The sequence below is a fragment of the Xenopus tropicalis genome, chromosome 1, assembly GCF_000004195.4.
Source record: "Xenopus tropicalis strain Nigerian chromosome 1, UCB_Xtro_10.0, whole genome shotgun sequence".
NCBI lineage: Eukaryota > Metazoa > Chordata > Amphibia > Anura > Pipidae > Xenopus > Xenopus tropicalis.
Genome location: NC_030677.2, coordinates 142,636,351 through 142,649,615, shown reverse-complemented (window position 1 = coordinate 142,649,615; position 13,265 = coordinate 142,636,351). Strand labels below are relative to the sequence as shown.

At 41.0% G+C, this 13,265-nt stretch overlaps 1 protein-coding gene across 5 annotated transcripts in view; it reads right to left on the bottom strand.

Annotated features, from left to right (window-relative positions):
* Positions 1 to 8,967, bottom strand: part of adcy4 (adenylate cyclase 4) — a 37,160-nt gene extending 28,193 nt beyond the window's left edge. The window contains exons 1-2 of one of the 5 annotated variants that reach the window (XM_004910740.3): positions 8,727 to 8,966; positions 6,998 to 7,172 (exon numbers count right to left, since the gene is read on the bottom strand). The gene's annotated coding sequence lies outside the window, so the exon portion shown is untranslated. Of the gene's footprint in view, positions 1 to 5,727; positions 5,915 to 6,997; positions 7,173 to 8,726 lie in introns of those variants that run through there. The other 4 variants (XM_004910741.3, XM_031891466.1, XM_004910739.4 and 1 more) reach the window with 4 other exon arrangements.
* Positions 8,968 to 13,265: the final 4,298 nt, after the last annotated feature.

Sequence of the window (13,265 nt, the reverse complement as noted above, 5' to 3'; positions counted from 1 at the left end):
TTTCCACTCTCACTCTTACACACTCAAGCTGCTCTTGTAACTGTGCTTTACTTCTGACACACACACACAAACCCCTATTTCCATTGCCTTTACATACTCTCCTCATCATTAGCCCATGTCACATTAGCTTTTTCTAGTGGCTTCATCCACTCCAGTGGTGACGCACTTCACCTCTTAATTACAAGATTTCTAGCCTACTACATTCAGCTTCCAAAAACTCACCTTTGTCCAGGGACTATATTCTTCATTCATTAGTCTCTTTTCAAGTACATTATACCTACACAAAACTCTGGCACTATGTTTTCATTAGTTTCTTTCAGTTTCTTACAATGTAATTCTTCAGACAATCTCACATTAGTCTCTCTTCAATACGCAAATACAAGCACACCTTTTTCTCAGAAAGACGCACATACTGCTCTTTGCCTTGAACTCACTAGTGCTTAGTAATACCTAAGATAGTCCACATGATAAGACAGTCAAGTAGAAAAACCAAAAAACAGATTCCTCCTTTGCCACTATCACACGCTGTCAATGAAAAGGGTTAATAATCTTCAACACTGGACGATCTTAAAAGCACACTGCAAATAGATCCAGATAGTATTCCTTTGCTTGGCAAAATAAATTCTTAGTAGCTTTCTCATGGAAAAGCAGTGAATACTGGAGATGAAGAATGGGGGTGGGGAACATAATTATGTTTTACAGCAAGGCAGGTTGCCTGCAAACACATGAACGGAAGGGAACTTTGATCTGAGACTCACACTGATTGTCAGGGAGGAAAGTAATGTACACTAGTAATAATAGAGCTCATAAGATAGAAGGAATGAGAGATGAAACGGAAAACCCTGGTATTTAAGCAATAAGAAACTGTTCTTGATGGGTTATCCATTGTGGTTACAGAGTGCATAAAACATAGGCAAGTTCCAAAGCTAATTGATACTGGAAGCTACTTATGAGAACTAAGTTCAGTCATTCCTCCTTGGTTAAAAGAGTGGTGAAAGATCCTTGAATAACTCAAGCCTGTACGGTACCCAGGATGTTAGGATGTTTCCTGCCTTTGTTCAGCTCACAGGCTGCCATTTACAGCTTTTGTACTATTTTGGTTCCAAGAATTTGTTAATAGCGTAGTTAAAAAGTGACCAATTTCTGTGCCTCAGTCTTATGTGCTCCAGGGGTCCTGGCACCTAGCATACAGTATTATTATGAATTATAGAAATGGGCATGGAAGACAGGTTTATTCATTGTCTAAGGTGCATTAATGAACCACCTATTTTTCCCTGTCCCATAAATTTTCCTGTGTAAAAGAAGGATCTTTCTGTCGCTGGATGATTATACATAGCTAATGTGATGCACATTTTACTAGCCCCTCACCAGTGTTAGCATACTTCAGCACAGTACCACCTGCTGAACAAATCCCACAATTTCATCACTACATAATTTCATTTCAGCTCACTGCATTGCTAGGAAACCATCCCAGGGCTAAAACATCAAATGCATGATGTCCATTTTAAAGCGGAATCCACGCATTAAAAATAAGCCCGGTCCAGTCCAACACAATTATATTAAATCAGAACTATTGTAGAGTATTCCAACAAAGAAGGGCTTATTTACAAACTGTACTAAAGTGCAGGTCTTTGCTTTTAGAAAAATCAAATTACTGATTAGCTGCTATTGTCAACTGGACTTGTGCAATTAAGCACCTATAAAGGTATGGGTTCTGTTGTCCGGAAACCCGTTATCCAGAAAGTTCCGAATTACAGAAAGGCCATCTCCCATAGACTCCATTATAAACAAATAATTCTAATTTTTAAAAATGATTTCCTTTTTCTCTGTAATATTAAAAGAGTACCTTGTATTTTAATCCCAACTAAAATATAATTAATCCTTAATGGAGGCAAAACAATCCTGTTGGGTTTAATTAACGTTTAAGTTATTTTTCAAGATTTTTCAGGAGAACCAAATTACAGAAAGAACCATTATCGAGAAAACCCCAGGTCCCGAGCATTCTGAATAAAAGGGAGCATGTGTATGTTTGTTACAGTTTTAGAAAATTGCCGATGCTGAGGCTTTTCAGTTCAAAACATGACAAAGTAACTGGCCAATTCAGAAGAGTTTAATAAAATAATCTGGCTCCCAGAAGTTCAATATATAATCAGTGTTTTCCAGAATTCATCCAAACCTGAGTTAGAAATGATTTTTATGCTTGTGGCGCTCACTTATCAACAATGTACAAATTTGCACCTGGTCAGTAACTCATGGCAACCAATCAAAAATATTGTTTTTTTTATTGCTCTACCTTCAGCTAGCTAAAAAAATCTATTCACCAATTGGTTTCTATTGGCTTACTGCCCATGTGCAAATTTGTGTGGTGCTTGCAAATGAGCCCCTTTATGTTTTAACTCTGTGGGTTTCTGGCAATACGATAGTTGCCTCCCATACCCCCAACACATACTGGAAGTTTAGTTGGCTTATAGACAAACTAAGCATAGTTCTATGCATGTTGTGAAAATGAAATTATGTTCTAAGCTTTGGTTGGGACAAATGTGAATGATGGACAGTCTCTGTTATGTACATCCTGATATGCCAGCACTATATAAGTCAAATAATAATAATTCAATTCAATTTGCATGGTTTCAGAATAAAAAACATATTATTGCAGGTCAGGTGCAGCTTCATACAAGAAATGATTTTTCATTGCAGACTAAAGCGTCAGACTCATGCGGGTCTCTAAAATCCAGAAAGCAGCCCAACATCTTAGACTGTCTAATACAAAATCAGGGCAAGCCCCAGAACAATAAAACTAGCCCAGGTCTTGCTACCCTGAAACCTACCAGGGAATTAGCAACCTAACACCAGCTTAGGTTCAAATACCCTGAAACCAATCCAGGCTCTCCTACTATTGGAAAAAAAAAACATTCCCACACTGATGCCAGCTCAGACCCAATAATTTAGATTCAAACCCATGGCCAGCTATCCCATGCCAGCCTACACACAGCTATCCAAAGCAACCCCCAGCTATCCTAAAACAAGTCCAAACTTTTCTACTCTTGCACTAGGCTAGGCAACATAAAATCTATTCCCAAAATGAATACTAGCTCAGCCCTGCTACTCTGATACTACGCCAGACCAAGCCATGTTACGCCTGCCACCAGCCCAGGGCCAGTTACCCTTATACCAAACCAGACCCATTTACTCTGACACCAGTCCAAGTCAATATACTCTAACACCAGCCTACCATAGCAACCTTGACATAAACCAGTCCCTGACACTGCTATCTCAATGTGAATCCTCAGATATCCTGAAATGAGCCCAGACTACTACCCTAACAGCAGGTCAACACCAGCTAGTTAGACACCACAATAGACTCAATAGATGATTCTTTGACATTGTCTCAGGCAATGCTGAATAGTCACAGAATAATAACCCAGCTGGGCCTGAACTGCTGTCAGTGTAGGAGACTGAGTTTTTAGTAGCTGGACAAGTGTGAGGGTATTGTCAAGGTCACTTAACCTGGGCTTGTTTCTGATTTATTGGGACAGGTCTTGTGTAAGGATGGCTGGGCTTGGGTTGGTGTCAGGATAGCTAGGCTTTGCAAATATGAGGATTCCTGGGGCTGTTGTTGGGGTTGCTGGACTGAGACTGCTGTCAGAGTGTTTTGGCCTGAGCTGGAGAAAAGGGAGCTGGGCCTGGACTGGTGTCAGTATAGCTAACCCGACACCAGCACAGACCATACTAACCTGACACCAGACTAGGCAAAGTTAATTTCTCATAAGGCCATGGTAACCTAACCCCAGCTCAGGCCCATTTACACTTACACGTGCCCAGGTTAAGCAACTCTGACCCACCAATTGTGTCCCAGTAACCCTGATAGTAACACAACCTAGCTATCCTGATGTCAGTCTAGGTCCAGCCATCCTTACACAAACCCTGACCAACCAAATCTGAAACAAGCCCAGGGTAACATCAGTCCAGCTGAGGCCCAGTCTAGGCTCCGCCAGGCTGATTCCAGTCTAGGCTCCGCCAGGCTGATGCCAGTCTAGGCTCTGCTAGGCTGATGCCAGTCCAGGCTGTCACCTGCAACTCTGACCCCTCCAGTTGTGTCCCAGGTACACAACCTATCTATCCTGACATTAGTCTAGGCACAGCCATACTGACACAAACCCTGGCCCACAAAAATCTGAAACAAGCTCAGGGTAACTTCCAGCTCAGGCTCCGCTAGGCTGAGACCAGTCTAGGCTTCACTAGGCTGACACCAGTCTAGGTTCTGCTAGACTGACACCAGTCTAGGTTCTGCTAGGCTGACACCAGTCTAGGTTCTGCTAGGCTGACACCAGTCTAGGTTCTGCTAGGCTGACACCAGTCTAGGTTCTGCTAGGCTGACACCAGTCTAGGTTCTGCTAGGCTGACACCAGTCTAGGTTCTGCTAGGCTGACACCAGTCTAGGTTCTGCTAGGCTGACACCAGTCTAGGTTCTGCTAGGCTGACACCAGTCTAGGTTCTGCTAGGCTGACACCAGTCTAGGTTCTGCTAGGCTGACACCAGTCTAGGTTCTGCTAGGCTGACACCAGTCTAGGTTCTGCTAGGCTGACACCAGTCTAGGTTCTGCTAGGCTGACACCAGTCTAGGTTCTGCTAGGCTGACACCAGTCTAGGTTCTGCTAGGCTGACACCAGTCTAGGTTCTGCTAGACTGACACCAGTCTAGGTTCTGCTAGGCTGACACCAGTCAGCTATCCTTAAATTAGTTCAGGTAGCCAGGCATCATGCTAGACTCTGCTCATCATAAATTCTAATAATGCTAAGAAGTGAAATATTCAGTCAAATATTAAACCATTACCCACCAGTATACCACTTGAGAAACCAATAATCATTTATGCCCCAGTAGGTTCATAAGGTTAAGCCTAGACTTCACCACCCAACTACTGTGCAAACACCAGCTCAACATCCACTGGCTACACAAGATTTTTTAGACAGAAATCAGCACAGACATGTAGCCAAAAGTCAACCCTACTCCCATCCAGTCAGCTGTCAGTGTACACTACTTGAATAAAATCAATTTAAAGCTTGATAACTGTACAGTATATCAGTATATCTACAACAATGACAGTCTAGACACCAGAAACCTATCACACTAATCCAGACACCACTAGCCCAACATAAGGCTGGACTCCAGTCAGATTCTGCTAACTCAGCATCACTTCAAAACCTAGATGGCATCAGTTCATGAAAATCTGTTTAAACCTCTGTAGTCTATAATTCCACAAATTGTAAACTTATTTTAGATTCCAGTAGCCCAGTGGTTTTATTCAGCCAAAACACATCTAACCTGACAACAGCCCAGAAGCCACATAACTGATACCAAAACCAGACATAACACACCTTTTCTTATCAGATCTCCAAAGCACCTATCTTTAGCTTAGATCACTTGAAATATGTTTTTAGTGCACTGCAAATGCCACTTCACCAGACCAGTTATTAAAAACTCTACTTTACAACATCAACTTAACCCTTGCTTTCACCCAGCCTAACTGTAGCCAACTATAGCCATCACCCCCACCCCATTTCCAAAACCAGCAAAGCAAACAAATACAGCGCTTAAATATCTGCTTATACTCTATTTCTACTTAAAAATCTGTTTGTGCTGCTGAAACTCACACTTCCCAACATCTGCTAGACCACATCTCTCTGTGAGCCCCTAATCCCCACTATAAAAAATGATCCATTCACTCCACCTTTTATATAAGCTTTGCAGTGCCGCACTCTCCTTTCTTCTGCTCCCTCTCTCCTCGAAGCTTTCCTCCAGGTTGTCTCTCACTGAAATTTCAAAGCTTAGAGTCCCTCCCAGCTCTCATCCCTCCTTCTGCCTCACTAGCCCCTCTCTGTCACACTACACTGGGTGTGCTCTGCTTTTTCCTTTCCTGTATATCATGCCTGTGGATTTTCTGGATGTCTCAGGCACCCCCCCCTCAAATCTCTCTCTCTCTATCTGCTTTTGTCTCCCCACCCTTTCGTTAGCCCCCTCTTTGTTACCACAGCTAATTAGTTTTCATTACCGGAGTTTATTAGTATTTTCCATCTTTGTTTTTTCTTGTCTGATGTCTGACCCACCCTTTGGCTTCCTGTATATCCCTTAACCCCTCCTGCACCTCAGTGCCTGATTACTAACTACTATAGTTCTACTTCACATACTGCTCTGAGCACACACCTCCATCCTGCCCTGAAGTCTAATCAGGCTATTTCCCTGTTAGCTGACACCAGAATTCCAGGCTCTTTATAGCAATTACTAGTCCAGTGCTAACATGCAATATTCTCTTTCCTGTTCCATGTTTTCTCTTACATAATAGCCCGCTTAGTTTGCTCTTCCAGTAATACGTACCCTAACTTTTACCATTTATCATCTCAGTTCACCCCAAATTCTGCTAATGACCCATTCATTAAGAAATTTTCTCCATTACCAAGGACCATTAATCCAGGAAGTCTCTGTTATATGTGTCCTGCCAATGTAGTAATATTGCTCTAAGGGCATGAACTGGGGGTATTTGAGGGATTACCATAAACAGTAATTATACTGTGTGCGCCAACAACTAGTCAGCATATGTGTTGCTGGGATGGGCATAGGGATTTCTTGCCAAGTGATGTGGTTCATAGGCTCTGAATAATACCAACTCTGCAAACACATTAACCCCTTTGCTGCCAAACATGCCTGTGAAAGATTTGACCTTGTAGGGGTTGCTGCCTTGTGTTTTAAAACCTATAAAATTCCCATGCAGTACAGCCGATTATAAATCTATGCTTATTTCAGCACACCCCAAAAAAACATGTATCTAAATGTCTCGTCATTAAAGGAACATCCATAGTGACCAGACCTATTATAAAAAGGTAACATTTATAACAACAATTACCCAGCCACCTTAACAGGCAGTCTATTTGCTGGTGAAATGTATATAAAAAAAGCCAATCAGTAGTATTCAGGAGAAATAACATATACGGATTAGTAGTTACCTTGCAATTTACTAGAAACAGTTAACATGGCCAGAGGATTGCAGGTTTTTATGATTCAGAGTCAAGTCATCAAGATTTTGGAAGGCAGCATCAGAGACGCTCTGCAGGGTGATATCTCACCAGTGGAGTTAAACATTCATACTGGAGTTGTTCTGGGGCGATGATCTGCAGGTGCCTCAGAAGGAATTAACAATTATGCCCATCTCTGTTGCAAATGATTTTATTTTAATTGGATGTCACGGAAAGAAAGAGAAAAACAGCCGGAAAATCTCAGAGCAGGAAACCAGAAACAGATATATAACAGATAGAGAGGTTGGGGAAGAAAGATTTCTGTGCCTAGCTGGCAGTGTCATGAATGGGTGCATTCATGCAAACAAAAGTAAAATGCAAGCCACTAAGGAATAACATATGGATGCATAGATGAAAATGGTGAGACAGGACCATTTTATACTACAATCAATCTATGTGCTTTACATTTTCTGAATTACCAAACGTAGGGGATTGTTTCCACTAGTTTCAATGAGGTAAGTCACACATGTCACAGTTTATTTTAGCAGCAGATCTCAGGAGAATTCTGTCCTAGTTATACCCAATAGCTGCATTCAAAAGAAATAGAAAGCTGGGTCTGTGCATTTTCTTCCTAAATGGAAATAAGAACCATTAAATATGTGAAAATAACAAGCTGTCATCTGATACAGCTTATAAAGTAGGCTGACCCAATTGTCTCTTTAACTGGGTTACCTTATAAAATATACATCCTTTGGGTAGCAAGGATGTTAAGGCACCCCACAGCACTTATTTTTAATGAGTCCACTGTTAAAGGATAAATATAGGGATAAGACAAGAAAAAAAGAAAAAAAATAGGGAAAAAAATCAGGTAAAAGACAGGAAGCAACAAGGAGATGAGCTTTAAGGCATTGTCACACTGATAACTCTCTGTGTGAATAACAGCCAAAGGAGGAAATGATTTCCCATAATTCAGTAGTTTATTAGGAACACAGCTATTCCTACTCACTTTAATAACAACATACATTCCCTACTATATTACCATCTCATGTGTAATGCCTCCCTGAAGTCTTTTAAATGAAACATTCTGTATTTGACACCAGGCAAAAAAAAAAGAAGCACAGACATGTCTTTGTGTTGATGCAGCGACATAGCTCAGCACTCTGGCATGTCTCCGAGAGAGGGAGGTAAGGGGTGCAGCAGACATGCAGCGTAAGGGGTGCTAGGTGAGAGGCTGTAGAATTGCAAAAGAATCACATATGAAAACTAGAACACAATCACATGTAAGTAGCAAAGCAAGGTAGAAGAGAGTAACATCTACAGACGTGAAGTAGATACAGTCCTGGCAGCATGCCACAACAAGCAGCCAATTTATCTGTTCTGATTTTTAATTACTAGATTCATTTGGAAAGAAGCCCAAAGGAAAATGACATCAGCTCTCTCTACTTATCTCTCCTGCTCAGTGTTTCCTCTGTGACTCCACTTCATAGCCCTGATTGCCTCTTGCCCCTTTCTCTAACTCTTCTGCTGTTTCATTCTGGGTAATTCTTTCAACTCCTTTCAAACAAACAAGACTTCTTCATCCTTTGTATTCCTAAAACCATTTTCTATGCCTACCCTCCCCTTTAATAAATGTTCTTACGCCTTTTTTTGCTTTCACTACTTTACTTTCAGTTATAATATTCTGTTACATTTCCTCCTTATAAAAGATCAGAGTTATTACCTGCTAGTGTCTTGGCCCCCATGAAAGAACCCAGGCTCCACCGCACACTCTTTGTTCTAGATACCTTTCTCACAAGCTCACCTGGGCAGGAAGGAAGAAAGGACAGAGAGGAGGGGAAGAAGCAACTTGGAGTTGGGACTTTACGTGAGGGTGTCAGACTCATCAACTGCCTAACACATGCGCCCCACGCCTGACAGCCAGTAGCCTCTGGAATGAGGTAAAACCAGTCACCGCTTAAAAGCAGACAGAATCTTGCGCCTTTCTGGTGTCTATTTTTAACCCATTGTAAGCTGGATGGAATCTTCTTAAAAGGTCAGCAGCTGTGGGGAAGGCAGAAGAAACTGTGGGTGTAAGGTTACCATTGCCATGTGTTAAAGAAAAAGTCTGTTTTAATCAAGCCAAGAATGTAATAAACTTTTTGTGAGCTCACTGAACATCTTCCTTTTTGCCATGTATGATATGGTCCCATAAATGGTAAATGAATAAAGTTTAGATTCTTAATCAGAGTTTTAGATAAGTGTCGGGGGGGGGGGGAGGTTACTTAAATAATACAGCAGAGTTTGATAAAGCTTTTGGGGAGCTAACAAAAACAGACAAAATGGACATAAACAGCACTGACTTGATGAATACTGAGCGATAATGTAAGGTGAACCTTAGCCATGTTTTCCCCTGCAGGTCTAGTGCCAAAGAAAGGAATCTGAATGAGCCAATTCAAGACTTAACATGACACCCATTTCTTTTGTGTGTGACGTCACAAAGTTTTCAGGCCATTTATCTCAAGACACTTTGTTCTTTGCTTGGTATTGTTTTTCCCTATAGTTATGAAAAACTGGAATAGACCAAGTAGGGTATTTATTTAAAAACAATATATTTCCTGTGTTTAGAGAACATGTGGTATTTTAAGGACCCAGAAGTCTTAGGACGCGCGCTTTTTTTTAATTCGCGGAACAGCTTGAGACAAAACTATAGCAAGCCAAAGTGTGGAAACAAAAACATACATTTTAACGGTATAGGGAACATGTGGCTCCAAGAAATAAACCTGAGCACAAACCACAAACATTTCCTGCTGAGTGGTATAGAGGAGAGCGGGGGCCTCTAGTTTGCAGTGTAAATGAAGGCAGATCCTGTAAGTATGCTGTGGTGTTCACTCTACCACTAGAATCTGATTTTATAAAGCCTATGGAAAAATAAATACTGAATGCATACCACATTGTGCAATTTTGCACAGATCCAAACTGAATACAAGCCCTCCTCCCTCAGTGCTACTTTATTCCCTTCTCCCTGGGTGTCTGCCCTTTTTTTCATTTAAATGACACTGCTGGAATTGTCACTAATTAAATGCCCTCCACTCTCGGTGGCCTGGAATAATGTCCAGAATCCCTTGTTCTGCTAATGAACCCTGGAACAGTGCGTATGGAATGAAAAACACAGGACTTTTCTCTGTGAGGATACAAATGGGCAGTTAACTCTTTGAAATCAGTGGTGGCTATAAACAAGTGCTTGTTTTACCTCCATTTTACAGGAAGTCCTCACGATTGATGACTTTTGTGAAATAGCCATATCTTAAGCAAACCATTGTATGATATGATGGAGGGCCCAGCAATGTGAACTACCATACTCAGATGTGTCCCTTTTTGTTCTCTAGCTACACCCCCTACAATTTCACTAGTTTTGGGAGCCCTGCCAAGCCCAAGTGAGAGCTTTGTCCCACCCACCTCATCCTGCACTCTCCCTCTCAAGGTGGGAACTGATCTCTGACCCTGGGTTCCTAGGATAAAAGTATGTTACAGGGTGGAGAGGGTGCCTTTCCTGTTTAAAGAAACATCAGAAGGGAGAGAAGCAGGGAGGGTATAGATGGCGTGTTTGTATATGCTATTATCAGTGTGCCAGGCTTGGTATCAGAAGAACAATAGTGGAATAATTGGCATCATTTTCCTGTGCCAGCACTGTGTAGAGAGGAAAGAGAGATACAGACCTTGTGTTTATGATTCAGCTGTGAATTTATTTTAGACCCATTGAATAAAGAGGGAAGGGAGGAAATGAGAAAGGAGGGGGGGCTTATAAACCGAATGTGCAGAAGTACAGGAGTAAAGTAATGTTCTGCAAATCTCCTAAAATTCCTGATGGTGCTTTTCAAGTATAAAATGTCTTTTCTGACTGAGCCTATTTAGTTAAAGAAAGATTGATGAGCTTACACCTACAAAATGCGGTTTTGCACAATGGTATGATCCATGGCCAATTTGTTCCCAGTTTGCTCATCACTAAGATGCAAGGACTGATGTTCTGCATTTTCTGTCAGGGAACATTTCACACAATGCTTGTATTAGGAGAGGGAATTATCATTATTTGAAAACCTCTCATATGGTGGTTGGAATTTTCTAAAATTGTTTAGGGCTTAGGCTACATTAATTGTCCTCTGCTAAAAACTGACTGGAGACTAGTAGCAATGTATTTGTTTGGGTTTGCCACCAATTTTTTTGATGTTTTTTTAAACCTCATAACAAATGTTTCCTAGGTTTTGAATTATTTGTAGGCTTCTGCCTCCATTCTGTTTGCAATGTAAATTCTGTCTGGTGGTTAGGGCCCGCTAACCTCCACAGCCATAAAAACATTGCTCTGTGATGCTACAATTTAAAGGGGAGCTCTCTGTTTAACTGCCTAAAATCCTGGGCTAGATAAGTAACTAGCTGCCCAATAGGGCCCAATAAGATGCATTCAGATGGCAGTTGGCAGAAGAGTTCCTAGCTCACCTCTGCAGACGTCCATATTAGGCACTGTAAGATAGTCTGCTCTTACACCTTATGTGGTTTAAATCTAGCTCTGGCCTATGCCTCACAAGCAGCTAGTGAGCTTTGCTTTTCATCAACAAATGTTTTTGGAGAAACAATTTTGGGGTCAGAAGAGGAAGGAAATAATTAAAAAACTATAAAAATGAAAGAGCAATTGAAGAGCAATTGAAAAGCTGCTAAGAAAATGAGTTAACCTGAAGATGAACCATGCCTTTAATATTAGTAGTTGTGGATACCAGCAATTACATTTAATAAATAAAAATATCACCCAGGGGAGATTTCATCTCTGCATGCTTTAAAAGGCTATCCTAGTGCCGATAAAGAACATGGTGATGCACCGCAGGTGGCTAGCTGGGAGATCAATGCTCTGTAGGCCACCGCCATGTACAGGAAGATAATTTGCTTGCCTACAGGGGCAGGTTTGTGAATACAAACACACACATTATATATAGGCACATTCTGTAATCTGTAAATATAAAGTAGGTTTTAACCAAATAATACCCCATGAACAAATGTAAAGCATAAAAACTTGAGTACTTCACTGCTATAGGCAAGGTGATGTGCCAGGAAAAGCCCAAGCAACACTTGGGTTTTACTGAGGTATACTAAATCTTGCTGTACTCTACCCTATAAACCATATAAAAATATAGGGAAAACCATATAGAAATATAGGAAAAGGTGGCAACCCTATGCCTGTAGGGCAGAGTAGTGCCCTGTAATCCATGCTGTCGTCTAAAGGATGGAAATGGTGTCCCTCCTCCCCTCCTGGTGATGGTTCTGCAGGGAGGGGGTTATACAGAGTCCTGTGTCCTTCCTGTCATTGTGTAAGAGCAGAACAAGTCTGCCCCTGCATCACTGCCGTTTCCCCTGCCAGCTCTAATTAACCCCAACACCGCTACAGATTTCCATGCACTGTATTATCTAACTATAATATCTGAGAGCATGTCTTCACCTTGGCTATTACTCTGAGAAATACTTTCCTTTCCTTCTATCTGTATTGTAGGAACCAGGTAATCTCTTGTACTGACATTTGTGAGCAAATGCATTGTGCAAGAATGAAACCTACCTGTATGTAGCCCTATTCAGCCAAACCTTTTGCAGAGGATTCAGTATTCTATCCTACCCAAATATTACAGATTCAATGTATCTCTTGTGTTATAAGAGATTTAGATGCTATAGGTATATATATAGCAGATCGGTCAAATATGGAAAAGAGGGTCTGTATGAAAACAGGAAGGTGCCTATGTGTTCAGCGCAAACTAAAGAGAATCCCTCTTGGTTATTCAGAGACAGGACAGAATCCCTCTGTGTTATATGTAGGCAGAGGATGACTGCATTATATATATATATATATATATAGATGTCCCCGTTATGAAATATATATATATATATATATATATATTTCATAAAGGGGACGTTATGAGCAAATACGTTTTAGCTTAATTTGTATGGCTGCTTCAGGTACAAAAAATGATACTTTCTGATAGAACCATTTCCTACTACCTGATATTGACATGACATTTGCTCATCAATTCATTATCACATAAATCTACTTTCGCTTGCTCTGAACTACAGGTTGGACTTTTTGTTTATCAGTAGTGCCAGCAGGGGTCTCCAGAATAAAAGGTGGTGCAGCAACTTGGCCTGGTTTATCTATTATCTATTCTATGAAACAGCAAGTGTCTCCATACTTTAACCCTTGATTTTTCTTTTATTGAAAGACAAAGGCAGTTGTAGTGCAGCAGTGTTT